At 41.4% G+C, this 17,881-nt stretch overlaps 1 protein-coding gene across 2 annotated transcripts in view; it reads right to left on the bottom strand.

Moving 5' to 3' along the window:
• jade2 (jade family PHD finger 2) overlaps positions 1 to 17,881 on the bottom strand; it is a 161,006-nt gene that overhangs the window by 94,061 nt on the left and 49,064 nt on the right. The window lies entirely within an intron of this gene.

Here is a 17,881-nt window from a genome sequence, read left to right as displayed (position 1 = left end):
TTACAGAATCAGTGATAGCTTTTAAATTACTTATTAAAAACACATCTTATAAAAGATGCTTTTAGTTCACGCGAGTACACAATTTGTATTACATATGGTGTTGTCAGTCTTATAATCTCACTGTTATTGTTTTAATGCTGTAGTTAAACATTTTATTTGTGTATTATTATATTCCCTGATCTACTTTGCCCCGACATGTTTTATTCATGTTTCAACCACATGAATCTCTTTGTAACTGTGTTTTGAAAAGTGCTGTATAAATCAAGTTTAATATTATGCTTTAACTTAAATAAGCAGGACTTGTAGAGCCATTTAACAGCTGAGCACAAAATTAGGAATCGTAAGGCGACAACAAGGTCACAAGCAATTTCAAATTCTTGGCTTGAGCCAATCTTGAACCTGACCTGATCTGCTCCCGTCGGTTAACCAATCATAAGTAACCCAATAAGAGACAAATCTAGAGAGGCAGTGAGAGCAGACGGGGGAGGAGAGACGTACCAACATGCAAGAATGATGGAGTGAATTTGAAGTGAGAAGAAGAGGGAGAGACACACAATAAGTGAAAGCTCTTACTCCCACCTCTCCCTCTGTGTCTGCTCTGCTGTGTCACCCTGAGACAAGAGTTAATAGGCCAACTTTCTGCCTCTGCTCCTCCAGCGGCCTGATACTGAGAGCTGCTTCACTGCAGAGCCTCCAGCTACTCTGCCGGCTATTTGTCTTTTTGCCAACGCAAGGTTTCTTCTTTTTTTTTCACCCTGCACTTTATGTTTTGTCTCGCTAAACAAACAATTCTGAAGCAAATGCAGCACCAACTGCCACATCAACTGTGCCAAGAGATGTATTTTAACTTGGGCAACTCATTAGTCATTTTATTTTCAGAAATCAGTCTAATTATCACAAATAAACAGGGTGATCTCATGATGTAAAGTATAAACACTGACCAAAGACTGAATATAAAAATGTAAGTCGAAGCATCCTGATGGGTCTCTTTTGGCTGGCTGCAGACTAGGTCATAAATCCTGCCTCCTCCATGTTAGTGGACAGGAAATGGACCAGACACCTCACTTTTTTTTAGGTTGTTCTCATCACCCTGATGCATTTTCGAGTACTTATTTGTCCGGAAATTGATGCTAAGAAAATGGGGTGAAACGTTACGATTGAAAGCTAAGAGTGACTCACGATAGGTTAGGCGTATATTGGCAGGTAATCAAGACTGCAGCTCCATCCCTCGATCACTACTGAGCTAACTCTGGTTTCAAATGACTTCTCTAGCACAAGATGTCAACGTTCATATCCAGGATATTTTAGCTTCTGGAAAGTGGGAAGAAGTGGAGACACGTCATCCATCTCTATGTACAGTCTACAATCTGGAACTTTGTAGTCCAGTTATAGATAGTTAGGCAAGTATCTAGATTCGTGAAAAATCAGGCACTATTCTGGATGAGTGACATAGAGAAGACTTACGACCAGCTTCCATTCAAAGGTACATTCATAATACTACAGTGCATTTTAATTCAACAATGGCAAAAAAGCTAAATGTATCTGTTGAAAAACTTTGGCTTTTCCGGGCCCTTTAATTTAATGTTTTTTATTTCAATGTCACTTCCTCATTAACCTTCTCCTCCTGTTAATTACAAAAGTGAAGCAGCCACACTGCAGTGGCAGCCAGATGTGTGAACCACTAAACTGTTTTTCACACATTCATTCATACACACACGCACCTGGCTTGTGGTTGGAGGGCAAGAGGGGGGTTGATAAAACGCAGCAAAGCGTGGTATGCGTATGCCTGATGTTTGGATGTTGTTGAAAGGGGCATTGGAAGAAACAAAGAGCGAAAACCTTGTGCCAGTGCGAGCAGAAGAATCTCACTTTATTGAGATCACAGATGTGAATGGAAACAGAAAACCTGTTTCATTGTGTTCTACAGCAACACTCTGTTGTCACTGGGCTCTCACCGCTCTCTGAACAACAGCGCAGCCAGAACTGTTGTTATTGACAAACTGATCATAGTCACCAATGATCCGGGATGAGTTTTCTAATCTGAGACTGGCTCGGCACCGAGTTGTTGGTGACATTAAGAGTAAAAACTAAATAAACAAACTAATAAAAAGAGCTCCACCTCTGCGCCAGCTATTTTCAGGCTGAGCCGGCTCCTGGTGCAGACTTGTCTCCACACTCTCATGCTTACATTCAGTGAGTTCGGTCAAGCCGTCCATGTAGGCTTTGCTGCGAGCCTGCCGTTTATTCTTCTGTCATTGTTAGAGATCATCTTTCTCTCTTAGCTTGTCCTGGAGCTGCCCAACCTGCTCCTTCAGAGACTAGTTTCCTTCTTTTAGAGCCTTCATTTCACCGATGGCACTAAAGCGTTTGTCTGTGAGGCTCTTCACAATGTATTGTTGCTCCTTGGTCGACATGAGTGAGCACATCCACGTCTTGATGAAGATCTAAAGAAACTTGTGCTCGAGTTGAAGCAGCAGATGCAGTTTTCTCAGTTTGATCAGTTGATAGTTTGTATTTCTTTGTTGAGCGTCGTCGAGGTTTCAATAGTGTCTGAACGATCTGAAACTCCTTTCGTCAGGTGTCAAAGTAACGCCATATTACAACTCCTTTTAGATTTTTAGCAGCATTATTAGAATATACTGACATTATATCATGTTTAATAAATACAGTGACATTTTTTTTATTGGTAACAATGACTGAAGATATTTTGGGTGGAGATGACGCAGTGTCTCTTTAGGTTCAGGAGGCAGACACCATTTCTACATTTAAGTTTAGACTTCCAACGTTCCTCTTTAATAAAGCTTACAGTGAGAGCTGACTCAGGTGAGCCCTGAACCATCCCTTAGTTATGCTGCTACAGGCTGCAGGAAGAAACTCCCATCATGCACTGCAGCAATTCTCTCTCTCCCACTATCGTTTTAATACTATATCATTCTGCATGTTCCATTACTATCATTATTATTATTAACTGGTGTTGTTGTCATTAAAAACATCATTACATCTATCAATATTCCTCCTATTATTGTCATTATAACAAGTAAAATATGACGATTAGACATTACTTTCTCTACTCTGGTGGTTTTAATGACTCGTTTTAACTTCTTGAATGTCATCATTATAACGGAATGTGTTATAGACGTGCAGTTTTCTTAGTTGGGTTCAACACTCTTCTCTTTGAACCTGCTATGACTTTGTGAGGAGTAACAGCTGTAGGAGAATTATTTTTCTCATACTCTGCAGCAACAAACAGTCCAATAATTGGCTTGGATTCAGAAAATCTCGATGCTCCAGAGAGAAAAACGTGTCAATTCGACCAGGCAGAGAAAAAGAAGAGGAACGTTCTGCTAATAATCTGTTAAAGATCTGCTGTGGAGCTTCAGATTTCAAGGAAGATGATGTGAATCTGAAGCCACGGGAGGCTGTGACTGAACACCGTGGCTTACAGGCTCTTTAGTTGTTTGAATATTAAAACATTACTCATTATTTGTGTCTTTTTTTCCTCAAGGGAGCCAAGGATGTTTACACACCAAGTTTTCTGCTGTACTGATATCAGTTGTTGTGGTTTGTTTGTTATTGTGAGTCCTCCTTTTGCTTCCTGGGAATATAAAACTAATTTCCTTTAGAGGGACAGATGTGACGACCTTGGATATTTTTCCGAGTTTAACCTCTGTCGTCATGGGAAAACTCACATGTGATGCATTTTATGTACCTTTTATTATTTGGGAATCTTAGAATCCATAGATACATTTTTCTAAGTAGGAACTGAACCAAGCCCAGTATCAACTTTAACACACTGCGGGAAACCCCTGTGGGCTTTTAAAGTGAGGCAAGGAGAGAATGGGGAATATTGGCTGGAAGCAATGAAGCTTTGGGTATGCAAGCACACACACACACACACACACACACACACACACACACACACACACACACACACACACACACACACACACACACACACACACACACACACACACACACACACACACACACACACACACACACACACATACATCAAGCGGGGACTACACCAGCTCTTTCCATATATCACACTCACACACACAAATACGTACACACAAGTACGTATGCACACACACACACACACACACACACACCGACTCCCACCCTGTTCCTGCATTCCTCTCATGTCTGACACACTTCCAGTAAGCCCACCAGCACTTCAAAAACAGCCCACCACCAACACCACCAGCCCTCCAGACGTCAGCGGCTGCTAAAAAACCTCCTCAGCTCTGTCGCACGCAGAGTCACAAACAACACCACTACTTTATTAGAAACTTTGGGGAAAACACCCAACAGGTCCGGTCGACACAATGAGTGCTTTGAGATATTTTTTTTAACCTATCACCCACTTCAGCATCAGCTAATATATTTTGATCTAAAAATCAAGTGTGTTTATAGTGCCTGGTGTTTCATGTTTTTCTCAGAACAGCTAATGCGATTAGTCAAGTTACACGATATAATTCATTTGTTTGTTAATTTAATCGTTTTTTGGGGCACAACAACAAAACACAGCCTTGTTCCAGCCTTTAAATGTAGTTCTAGGTGGTTCTGATTTAGTTTTCACTCTCTTATATGAGGCTTTGGACTGTTGGCAATTTAGGCAATTAAATGACCCCATTCGGACGTGGTATAAACCTCCTTCGTGACTGATCCAATCACAAGCGGTTTGAACGCACCCAAACGTCTCCTCAGTACGTCCTGAGATCGGGTCACTAAGACAACTTTCTGAGCTGGCCTCGGACGCATGTGGCCACAATCTTTTAGTTGTACGAATATGTCCTGGGTCACGCTGAACGAACGTTTACTGGGCTGACGTCTCTGAACAGCTGCAGTTTCAAGTTGATTCAAAAGTATTTTTTACGCTTCTGATTGTCCATGCGTTGCTTGTTTGTGGTCACCACCACTATATCAACAACGACCATAAGATATTGAAATTAATCCTTTTTCAAAGTTGTCTTCATAGCTCATTCCTTCATTCGGCCTCACCTGCTGTGACTGGAGACACATTCAGTACAAATTGTAATGTCAGGTGTGAAGAGATGAACTAAGCGCTAAACACTTGAAGATGTCACCTTGGGCTTAAGGAAATTGGGATTAGAATTTCCCACTATCATTACTACCACTATAATTATAATACGCAAATATTTAATTTAGCCCTATAGCAAATTTGTGACATTGAGCAAGGTTCCTATAGTTTCCACTTTATATCAGAAAATTAAGTATTTTGTTATTGCAGTAGAAAAAGTCACAACTCTGATCTCTACAGCCCAAACATTACAAATCCCTTCTCACTTGCTGCTGGGCTGTTTTGATGAGCTTTGTTTTAAATATTTATTTTTCACTATCAGGGCACACTACTTCAAGTCTGCTCCTCAGAGGTACATTCCCACTTGCTTTAATTCAGTGCCTGAAAGCTTCGATTAAACCCACACACACCAGACAAACAGCGGCCAGGCAACACGAGGGAGGAGCTGGGAGACGACTGGGGGTACTACTCTTATTTGCTCAAGCGAAGGCAAACCTCTGTTGTGAGTCCATCAGCCTCTCTCCCTCTCTTTGTGATTCCCTGAAGATCCACAGTTATTGTGCTGCTCCACTCAACCGCCTCATCTACCTGTTTGTTTACTTATTCACCCAGTTCCTCCTCCATCAGCATCCCTCCTCCCTGGATAATTCACTCACTCTCCTCTGTTCCTCCATTTTGCCTTTTACTCCTTTCAGTCATCTCCATCCCAGTTTGGCTTTCTCCCTCAATTACCCTGATGATGATCTATCCCCATCACTCCCTCTGTGTTTCTGTGTATCCCTTTGGAAAGAGATTATGAGACAGGGACTGTCTTTAATTCTATCAACTTCTGCATTGGTTCAATGAATTGTTGAAAAACAATTTAAGCAATTTTTGTAGATACAAGTAATTGTTTCTGATACAGATTTAAGGAATTAAAAAAATATTCCTACGATGCTGGTAACGAAAAAACACTATCAATAACTTTAGTTAATTTAAAAAGAGAACAGAAATACAACCACAAATAAAAAACTCAAAAACATATTTTTATGTAACCTTTTCTTCCTGCATTGTTTATTCTGTAGAGTCAAAGCTTTTCAAATCGGCAAACATCGGGGAAATATAAACCATGCTACCCCTGAAATCTTACTGTATCATTACTGCACTTGTGGACGTGTTGACATTTCTCTCCTGCCTTCCCAATGTGGGACTCAGTTTGAGGACCAGGTGCCTCCAGGTTCACTCGTCTGAACTCCTCTCTACTCCTCAATAAAACGCCTCCTGACTCCATTTGTGCAGGTTACATGCAAACACTAGTTAGCACCTCAGTATAAATCACACTGAGGCACAGCTCAGATGTTGTAACCATCAATTTAGTCGCAAAGTGTTCACTCACGTTTGTTTATTACTTTTGGTGTAAACCAGAGGATCAGGTGGTTCCGAGAAGTTCAGGAATTGGTGGCAGTGTGCGTTCAAGTTGAGGCAGTTTGAGCCCTGACTTCACCCAACTCTAAAGAATTCAGTGAGGATAGTAGATATGAATGTTTTCTAAAGTGCAGTTGTATCTGCTTGATTTGGCTGATACTAGATGACTGACTAACTCTCGGTTTTACTGAGCCATTTACTTGAGTCATTGTGGTTTTGATGACACAGGATGCATGAGGAGTATTCTGGTTAAACTGTGGTGGTTGATTATTGTTTGGATGATTTTCAGGAAGGTAAACAACTTGTTTTTACACACAACATTTTGTCCACCGCTGCCAAAATAGAACTTTATTTGAAAAATTACCTTTTGATGATGGAAAGTGGATGTTCCATGCAGCAGGGCTACTTTTATCACATCTGGTCCCTTTTAACCAAAAAGAATTAAGGAAAACTTCTTCCAAGACAAAATTCAAAAGGCACAATCTGCCGATTTGTCTGTTTACCAAGTTACCAAGTTATGATTCTAAGGAAGCTGGTGCTTCTCTTTTTCCAGCATTGTGCCCAATCAAAAGATGATCTGCTTATTAGGTAACAACCTACAATATTTTGGTTTGTCTTTCACATTTGGTTGGAGGCAAAATACAGCAGGAAACCATGACTGCATTGGAAAAACATTTTCCAGAAAAACTACAAACCTTCTTTTATTCTGTGTTTTTTCCGCTGTCAAAACTGACATCAGATCACTGTTCGTCTCTGCAGAGTTCACTTTCCCTTGTGAAGTACTTGATATATAGATTAATGACAAGGAAGTCGAGTCATCAGATATACTTTTGTGTTGCTCTTCAAAACTATCAGAAAATATCTTATGGGTCTGTCAACCATCTATTCATCTGTCAGCTTATCTACCTTTTTAGAATCCATCCATCCATCCAAATCCAGGGAGGAGATTTTATATGAGGACTGGGCCTCAGGGCTCTGCTGGGAGACAAAGCAGCAGTAAACAGTGTTAACTCTCCTGGAGGTGGTTAGATTTAAGTGGCAGGCCAGGGTACGCCAGCCTCCCTGATGTGACCGTTAAAGTCAATGGCCTCACCTTGGCAACCAGGCTGGGGGACGAAGTGACAAGAGAGGGAGCAGGGGTTGAAAAGGGATCCAGATATAAGAATCTGGTGCAGACAACGAGAGGATCCGCTCATGTAAACCCTATCAATCCTGATCAAGTGTCTTTGAGCAAGATTAGAGCCGTTTTCAGACATGACCTACGGGTAAAATCTGGAGAATGGGAAACAGAGTTTACTTGTAGTCTGCCTCTCACACAGCGGGAGGTTTTCTGCACAGACGCATCCACAACAGCATCAAATCCTCTGCATTATTGAGGTGAGAGGTGGAGCAGCCGGGCTCAGCAGACAGACAGTAATTGACGTACGGTACGACCTATCACCACAAACTCTCTTGACATATTCAGTGGTGTCTTCTCTGTGTAAAGCTTTCACCGAGAAGACATTTATTTTTATTTTGACTTCTATCGCGTGTTAGAACCCATCCTATTCACCTGGATTTCTGCAGACTTTATACTTGGAGGCCAGGCGGACAAAGTCAACCGAAACGGCGGAGTGTCTGACTGGGACATTTACGTCCACTCATGCACCTCCTCTGGAGAAAATACAGAAGAACTGAGGAGTCCAGTGCATGTCTGAAAGCTTCTTAGGAGAAGAAAAGGACGATGGGACCCAAAGGAAGAGTCATTGTCAGCTGAACATATAAACTGCTACCATTGAATGTAGATAAAAATAGAAAACTCATCCTCAACAGGTTTTATTGTCACATAGTCTCCGTCATCCTCACAGGATAAAGTTACAGTTTTTCAACATTTATTATCTCTCACTCAAACATGAGCCACTCAATTTCAGCCGCTTCTTGTTTAAAAGCATTAGCAAAGTAGCATAGAAGCCACACCGCCAACTAGCGTTTATTTTGGCGGAAAGTAAGAGATACACAGCAGCGCACAAGTTGTAATGATCACAAAGGCATAGGCTCCGCGGCAATCTTACGCAGGAGTACAAACCACGCTTTGGTCAAATTGAGCGTGCACACAAACAAACAAAGGGGACCAGTGGAAGTTGTGTGTGCTGTGACTCACCCTCTTTCCATCTTTACACCCACAGACACAAGTCAAGTGTAACTGGCAGATGGTAGATTGGTAAATGGCGGATGCCGTGGTCCAGATGTTGCCGAGCCCACAGTACAGAAGGCACCGTGCTTTGATGTGCCATACCACAGAGGACCTACTGCAGCTGGATATGTAGATGAGGAGTGTGTAAATGAAAAATAAAAAAAGAGAATTTCGCAGAGCAAGAGTTGGGTGATATCCCCAGGTGACAAGTACAAGTGTTACAGAGAAAATACCAGAGGGAAAATTCCCATGTATCACACACACACAAACATGCACACATTACAGCCCACCATGAATACGGGAGCATAAACCCACACATGGCTCTTGGGTTTACTCACATGACATCCATTTGGGGAACAGAGACACAAGCACACACAAGAGTGCGTACACACAAAACCATCCCACACTGAGCCTGAGGGACAGCCTGCAGTAAACACCAACAGCCACACATGCTGGGTTGTGAGCTGAGAATTGCTTTCTCACACACACACACACACACACACACACACACACACACACACACACACACACACACACACACACACACACACACACACACACACACACACACACACACACACACACACACACACACACACACACACACACACACACACACACACCTTTACATGCACCGGCCATTCATTGCTTTTTCGGTCAAGCCTCCAAATTATTTTTATTTGTCATTGGCACTTAAAAACAGTACCTGGGTTAAATAAAGGTTAAATAAATCAAAACCCGCTGAGTGAATCTCTGGGTGGGGAATGTGGAGTAGACTTGTGCCAACACATTTAGGTTTTGGCAGGCGGCTTTGCCAGCTCCAATACACACAACTCAGCAGGTTAAAACTATTGTTTGGAGGTGAAAGGTTTAAATTTCCCAGGTTGCACTTCCCTTGCTGAAGTCAGTCTTTGCCCACACGCCTCCAGGGGTGAATGGGTTTTTGCTGGAGCCTGACTCATTCCCTGGAACCAGAGAACCGGCTCAGCTCTGGCCAATGCTCAGTCACTGTGGTCAGAGAGTCAGCCTGCCAACCGGGCAGGCAACCACTCACTCAGTCAGCCTGCCAGTCCTGACTTCACTGTCACTGCAGTGAGGTCAGCCAAACAGCCAGTAAGCAAACTGGTCAGGTAGCTTTACAAAAAATGTGGTCAGGCTTTGTGTTTTACTGGTAGGATAGAGGCCAGTAGTACAAGAAGAAAGTTAACCGAGACTGCCAGATGTCACTTTATCACAAAGTCATTGCAATCAGTTAAAAACAAGGCAGGATGTCCTTTATGTGATTAAACAAGCTACCACATAGAGGGACAATTATTTTGTTCTCATTTTAAATCAACTACCCATTGCTCCCTTGCTCATTCATCCATTCAGTCACTTGGGGAAAAGACTGTTCTTCCAGGCAGCCAACAAGCAAGTCACCCAGGTAAGAGGTCACTGTGGTTGCTCAGCAGGTCAGGCAGACAGCACGAAATGTCTCAAGCAATAGCCCCACTGACCCAGTCAAGCAGGGAAGAAAATCTGTGCTTGGATAACAACAAAGACTACAAAGAGCTTTCACCTCATTAAGACGAGAAAAAGGGTAATCAGCCAGGGAGGCAAACAGTCAAGTCAAGTGGGCAACAGTTCTGTCGATGAGGTAGTCAACGAGACAGCTAATCGGTCAGCCACTCAGCCAATAAGTCAGTCACTAGGCCCGTCAGCCAACAAGTTGGTCAATCACACAGCCATTCAATGACTCAATCAACTAGGCATGACTCAGTCAGAAATGTTGTCCGCATTACGTGCGGTAAACCCAGTGACTTGGTGAACTCATCCAGATATGAGCATGTATTACTTTATTTGTCATTATGGTTCCCCCACTGCCTCGGGGAGGAAGTTTATAAAGACCCTCTCCCATAGGAAAGAGATCAAAAGCAATTTTTTCCCTGTAATATATAATTAGTTTTGTCATGGGGACCTACCAGATACAGATGGCAGTGGCCCAGTTTGGCTCTTTAGCCCGTACTTTAAGAAATACAATTATTATATTCTCTTGCCAACCCATCGAAAAGCAACCAAGTCAGCCTGTGGTCAGAAATACACCCACTGACCCTTCATAGCAATGTGGTGATGAGTTGACAAAAGAGAATTTGGCTTTGTCGAAAAACTTGCAGGTCGAGGTTCATTCAAGTCTTTGCTGTAGGTAACAAGCCGTTAGCTCATCTCCTCATCCGTCAGGTCAACAGCCAATCAATATTTTTACTCGGCAGTTCATAGAGTCTTTCTGCCATTGAAGTCATAATTTGTACTAATGCAGTCTGTGAGTCAGTAAAGGAGTTTTAAGACATGCACCCTACAAAATGTCACGACTCAATTTTTCCGTTATGCCTTTCTGAGAAGAGCTTGCACGGCAAGACAGGTAGTATAAATTCCGAGGCTGGAACCACTGTGTTTTCGATTACAACGTATCAACACCAGCCTTTATCATCAAAAACTCTCCAATTTCATTGTTTTTCTTTATTTTACAAGAGGGCTGGCAGGACAAGTTCCAGTAAATGTTGGGAGCAGCTGCCTTGGATATTTGGGTTCTCACACAGAGACCCTATGTCCGGAAAATATTCGGAGTCTAGTACATGCAGGAAAGGGACAAAGATATTATCGCATCAATCAATCACATTCACTGTATTAAAACATCTAGGAAAGCAGTTAGCCATTCAACCAGATATTTTTCTGCTCCCTGACGCTGTGCCCATAATCACTCCCTGTTTATCAAAGTGCATTATATTTACTCTACGACATTTTAATTTAAGTTGTACAAAAGATGAAGGTCTGGCTACTCAAGATAACAGTTTTTATCTACCTTGTATTAAATAGGAGCCTTTGTGATTTTGATTCCGGGAGATCAATTTGTTTTTATATCGTTGCTCAAAGAAAATGTGATGAAAAGATACTCAACTACATTTTCTATTTGACTATTTCAGATGTGAATTCAAGATTCAAGAGTGATGCAAGCTGCAGTTGTGGGTGCCCTGGTAAGTGTGTTTCCTTCAGCCAGACATGAATTCATTAATTCATAATAATGCACAGAAAAGTCTTCCATTTATCGGTTTCTATGTATGTTTCAATGCATTCATACACATGTATAAGCAAACCAAACTGCAGATTGTTCATCCATCCACCTCCCTGATGTAAAGACCCACCATACAACAGTCATCAGTAAGTGTGTACGTGTGTGTGTGTGTGTGTGTGTGTGTGTGTGTGTGTGTGTGTGTGTGTGTGTGTGTGTGTGTGTGTGTGTGTGTGTGTGTGTGTGTGTGTGTGTGTGTGTGTCCGTGTGTGTGTGTGTGTCCGTGGGTGTTCGTGTGTGTCCGTGTGTGTCCGTGTGTGTCTGTGTCCGTGTGCATCTTTGTGTCCGTGTGCGTGTGTACAACAAGGCAGATGATGCTGCTCTGACTCATCTTATTTATCTGAGGAAGAGCTGTTTTGGAAAGATCCGAGTGCATCATGGGTGAATTTCAAAAAGCTGGTATGGCTGCACTGTTACCGAAACTTAGACTAATTGTGCGCAAATAGAGTTAATAAGAACTTTTAATAATTCACACAATTGCTGCAGTTAGGCAGGATAAACCCCTGAGGAGCGTCATCTAACCACCACTCTTCCCCTTGTCCCCTCCCTGTTCCATGTCTGTCATTGATGTTTTTGCATCAGGGCTTTTGTCGTGGCACTTAACTGGCTATTTGTCTTCATCAGATAAGTCGGGAAAGCAAATGTCAAGCAAATCATTCTGAGTGTTTCTAACGATCTTTCTTACAGAAAGGAATTCAAGATTTTGATCGTTTTTCCAAGTAGGAAAATGAAAATAGGAAATTTCTTTTAAGTGGCTCACTTTGAAGGACTGTACAAGGCGTACTCAAATATCTGACTTCAAGTTCCACATCTGCCAAATTTCCAGTGCCACAGGTACAGATAGGCAATATAATGTGACTGATATTTGAGTTGAAAAAAAATGTAATCAAGAGCAAAAAAAGATTTATTTCATAATGGGAGACATGACACTTAAATTGCATAATTTTATTTTATTAACTGGGCAAAAAAGGGGTTATTTTCCAACAGAAACACTGACAGAAGTTTTTCATTATTGAGATGACCGGGATTTAAGTTTTCACCCATATTTATAATTGAAAATACTGATCTACTACGTGCACTTGTTTTGTTGATATCACAGTTATTCTGCTGGTTGCTTGATTTTACAACTTCAGCTAGTTTTCAACTTTTTAACTCTGAACTGTTTTGACCAGGTCCTTTCACCTTTTTAATTTGAGTGACTACTTCCAATAGCACTCTTGTTTACAGTGGCTACCATCAGTAATAAGATATATGACATTAAAATATAAGAATGTGTCAATCGCACTGTCTGTCCGGAATGAGTTTGGGGTTATGGCAGTTCACAGATTTATCTATGAGAAGTCAAAGAAAGTCTTTCCCCAAACAGATCATGGAAATGAGATCAAATTCTGTTCTTGGCATTCCTCACTGAAACCAAACAATGATTCCTCTGTCCCATAATTGCTTTTGATAGTGTTAAAAAATTCCGAACAGCTATTTAAAGCAAACTTGCAAATAGAAAAAAAACATTATTCTACTGAAAATATGAACAAGAGCCTTGGATGAGAAATCATAACCAGCAATGAATGAAAATGTCAAGGTACAGTTTCAAGATTTTAAATGTCACTGAAACTTTGCAATGCATGACATTTAAACTGTCGTCCATCTCTGCAGATATCGGTCTCCTTCTCTTTATCTGTCTTACTGACATGGTACTCTCTTCAATCCATTGCAGTTCAGCACAGAAATCCAGGCTTTCCCTTTCAGACGATTTACTGATTTACTTATACAACGTGAGGTGGAATTTAACAACATGGGTTAAGTTGGCCAGCTTTAATTTCATGTAAAGGTAACAGTTGGATCTTGGCATTTAGTTGTGATGGATGAGGTTTGGGTATCGGGGTGGGAGTGTCCTCCCAAAGATGTGAGCCGGTTTGAGTGTATGTTTCATATATATACACAGAAACTGCCTGTTTAATCAGTAACAACCCATGGTTTTACATATTGCATTTTCTTCTGTAGGAATCCATTCAAATTGTGTTGACTGGCACTTCCCGCTGTAGCTGCACCTGAATGCAAAGCTTGGAATGTGTGCATCTCTGAAATCCTCATTACAACTCAATCAGTTTTACTGGGGAACGTCCAGAACGATTATAATTTCTAATTCAGTCTGAACCTGCTGAGCACATAAAGTCTTTAAACTCCAAAATGAACATCTTACTGTTTTTTTCAGCAGCACTAGACTGAAATCTGTGTGATGTAATACTGTTCAGTATTTGGCAGCTGTCGGCTTATATCAACACGTAGACTAATAGTCAAAATGGACTTCAAATATGTCATCCCCTGTCTGTCACTGTAGGTTTGATGGAGATGTTTTATTTTCTATGTAAACATGCTTTGAGTACTGGTACAAAAACTTTACAAATCTGCAGGTGGCAGAAAGATATGGAGCCAAATAATTGCTCCCATAAGAACCATGAACTGTTTGAAGGTTTTAAGAGACATAATCTATACTATGTGAAATGTCTGTATTTACCCGGCAGGTCCATACAATCAATGTGTGTCTTTTAGTTTTCCTCTTTGTGTAGTGTACTATGTGCAGATTTTTTATGGCAGAATTAAACCAAACCAGTTTGTCTTAATTTGCAGTAGTTGCTTTAACAACCAGGTTAATCCACTCTCAGTGTTTACATCCCTCCTTGAACAAGGCTTGAAACTTGTTGACTGTAGGCTTAACATATCATCCAAGTCTGCCTGACCCAAGTTTTGCATCTGATCACAGCTGAAGGAAATATGACCGAAAGATTTTCCTTCACTGGGGACATGACTTTACTGACCAATGAAATTCAGCCGATATGAGCCATTTCAATAAATATCTTTTTTCTTTAAAACATGTTTACCGGCCAATTTATCGGTATTGGTCGTTTTTTCTCGCCAATGTCGTTATTTGCTACGGCTCCGAAATACTTTTTGAGTCCGGCTCTACTTTACAGAAATGTAGTGATTGCTCTCCAATCAATAACTTTAAATATTTCAAGTCTGTTGTTGACTTGTAGGTCAACCAAGCAGTTGAGCGATGTTCCAAAACAGCACTGCTTGTAAAATCTGCACAATCAATCTTTTTGTCCAACAGAACATGAACCACATGGATGAGGAGTCTCTCCATGTGACTCTCCCTGTGGCCGCAGCTTTACACGCCATTTAAAAAAGAGCCTGCGTGTTCAGCCAAACCACAAACATCGGCTCTACACTCACCGACTCGGCCACCGGTCCGAGGGGAAGGAAATAAAGCAATAAATAAAACAACAACTATCTCCTTTCTTTTATTTTGTGAAAAGGCAGAGATCTTCTCATGTGTATGTGTAATTATTTCCCTCTCTGGCTCGGCGTTGTCACAGGGGACTGAGGCTGTCGAGCCGCTGCCAAAGCCCCATTCACTGTCTGCACATAGCCAGTGTTACGCAACGGCTAATTACTTCCACTCGGCCCCGAACAAAACCGTGGAGAGGAAGAGAGAGAGAGAAAGAGAGAGAAAGGAGCAGAGCAGAAAGAAAGTCATAAAATGAAATAGGCAGAGTGGAGGAGGGAGGGAGGGAGGGAGGACCAGACGAGAGGACAAGCAAAAGGAAAGTCAAAAAGGGAAAGAGAGAAATTATAAGACAGGGGACGGAAAGGTAGGATGTAGAGACCTAATGAAACAAGTGCTGGGGGGGAAGGGATAGGAAAAGAGGAGAGAAAGTAAAGGACAAAAACAAAGGAAATATAAGACAGGGAGACAAGACTATCTTGCCCCTCTTGCGTGTTTTGTTGGGGAAGTTGCAAAAGAAAGAAATATCAAACCGTGACGACCTCTTCGCCACCCGCCTCAACAGCTTTACAAAAAAAAGCACGCAGCAGCAGCCAAATATGGTCCAAGGAGAGAAGCGAGTGAGGAAGAGGAGTGTTGTCTAAGCCAGACGGGGCCCGCAGCCCTTTTTCCTCTCCAACAATTTTTGGAGATGATGTCATTATTCATAGAAGAAGAAAAAAAATCTGCGCCTCTGGCCTGACGAGACAGAAAGGAGGAGGGAAAGGTGGGAGGGGCAGGAGGGAAGGGCGGGAGGGGGAGAGATATAGAGATGAAGACGTCGAAGAGAGAGGGAGAAAAAAATGTCTCTGTATAAAACAGCTATGGATGACGATGGAAATATTTAAGGGATAAAGGGAAAAATAAAAATACTCTTAAATTTAAAAAAAAATTGCTTCAACCCTTTGAAAACTTTATTTATAACACAATTTCAGTACTTTTATCAATTGTTAAGGTTTATTGACTTGCAAACCCTTTGAGCTTAGGTTTGGCATACTTTAAAGATATGAAGCTTTGAGTGAAAAAGTGTTGTTGCCATTTGACAGAGGCAGGTTAAAGTTTTCACAGATTTCCAGTTTGCTTTGATTTCATATTGTTGCACCATATTGATCCACCAACTTTCCAATACAGAGAGTGGGTGGATGGATGGACAGTTGGATGGATGGATGGATTTATTAAACCAAAGAAGCTTGTATGGGTAAAACCAGAGGAGGAGCCGAGCATCGCTGGTGATTTCAGCCTGAATGTATCAGAACGCAGGACGAGAAGAAGAAGAGGAAGAGGCAGCGAAAGAAAAAGAGCGGCATCGAGATGACAGACAGGGAATAAGACGAACAAACCCATGTCAGAAACTCTGACAGGGACCATCAGCTCCGTCACACTTACATTATCCCTCTTCTCCTCTATCTCCTCATCTATCCATCATCACTCCATTTCAACATCACTGTATATCACTTCATCATTATGTCACATATGAGATGGTAGATAACCCCTTTCATCCATTTATCCCAGCTTATCTGTGCCATTTTCTCTTCCTTGCCTGATCTGCTCATTCATCTCTCTGCCTTCAGACTGGTAATTCTCTTAACTAGTGTTTGTGTGTGTACACACATCACAACTGTCTATTGGGAAAAAAATATCAATAAACAATATGAACAGAGGGAGCGACACATTTATCCTTTCAGAACCATATGAATGACCCCGATTTCTTTTTTTGCTTTTCTTTCATCTTCTGCCTCATTAACACCCTGAGGACATTTTCAATTTTTTTGTTTTTCTATTGTAAAAATTCCATTTCTCTTTTGAAGTGAAATTAATAATGCAAACTTATTCCGAAGTCAAAGATTCATCTCAGACACTCTCAGACACTAACATACAATAAACAAATGTTTATTGTATGTTAATCACTTTTTAATCATATTTAATTGATTAAAATGTTTTTTTAACACAGTGTATCTTTTCAAATATAGTACTTTAACTCAAAGGAGGGAAGACAAAAGGCATCCATCAATGTGGCTTCATGTCTCTAACAACCATTACCAGGCAGTCTGGGCAGTCAATAGTTCCTACAACTCCAAACTATCTGCACTGGTATGTCAAGCAGCTGCAGAGACAGAGAGACACTACAACATGCACAGAGACAGACAGACCAACTAATCTACAGTATGAGAGAAAATGTAAGTGGGTCAAAGTGTATGCCTGCACACATCTGCCTACCAGCTTGATTGTGTGTGTGTGTGTGTGTGTGTGTGTGTGCGTGTGTGTGCGTGTCCAAGCCTCTTCAAACGGCAGTTTGGGTTAAGACTTGGTTTTAAGGTTCAGGTTGGATTAAGGTTTAGTTTTGATCGTTGTGGTATATCAAAGATTTTCCTAGTGTGTGTGTGTGTGTGTGTGTGTGTGTGTGTGTGTGTGTGTGTGTGTGTGTGTGTGTGTGAGCCCAACGAAGTGCAGCGTCAGAGTGATTAGGACAAACTATGTGTTCAGTATTAAGAAAAATACACAAAAAGTGGTCAATGCTCTGTATCAGTTGTGGCTGGGGCTCCTAAAAGCAAGTGAACAACAGCGTGTTCAATGCAGCGAGTCTCCAGTTCAGGGTTCTACATATTGAGTCGAGCTTTACCAAACTTTGAATAAACAGGTGAACAACGCTTTGTGCAGTAGCAGTGGCTTCCGGGTTACTCAATCACTGCAGCTCACTTTTATAGTTTCGGAATGAAAGCAGCCACCAGCGTCACCACAGGCCAAAACAAAGAGCCCAAATAAACCGTTGTTTATTTATGAAAATGGTTTCCACACTTTTAACTACAACTCAATGTTTCAATGTCAATG

This window comes from Pleuronectes platessa, chromosome 15, assembly GCF_947347685.1.
Source record: "Pleuronectes platessa chromosome 15, fPlePla1.1, whole genome shotgun sequence".
Taxonomy (NCBI): Eukaryota; Metazoa; Chordata; class Actinopteri; order Pleuronectiformes; family Pleuronectidae; genus Pleuronectes; species Pleuronectes platessa.
This window is presented reverse-complemented; position numbering and strand designations above follow the sequence as displayed.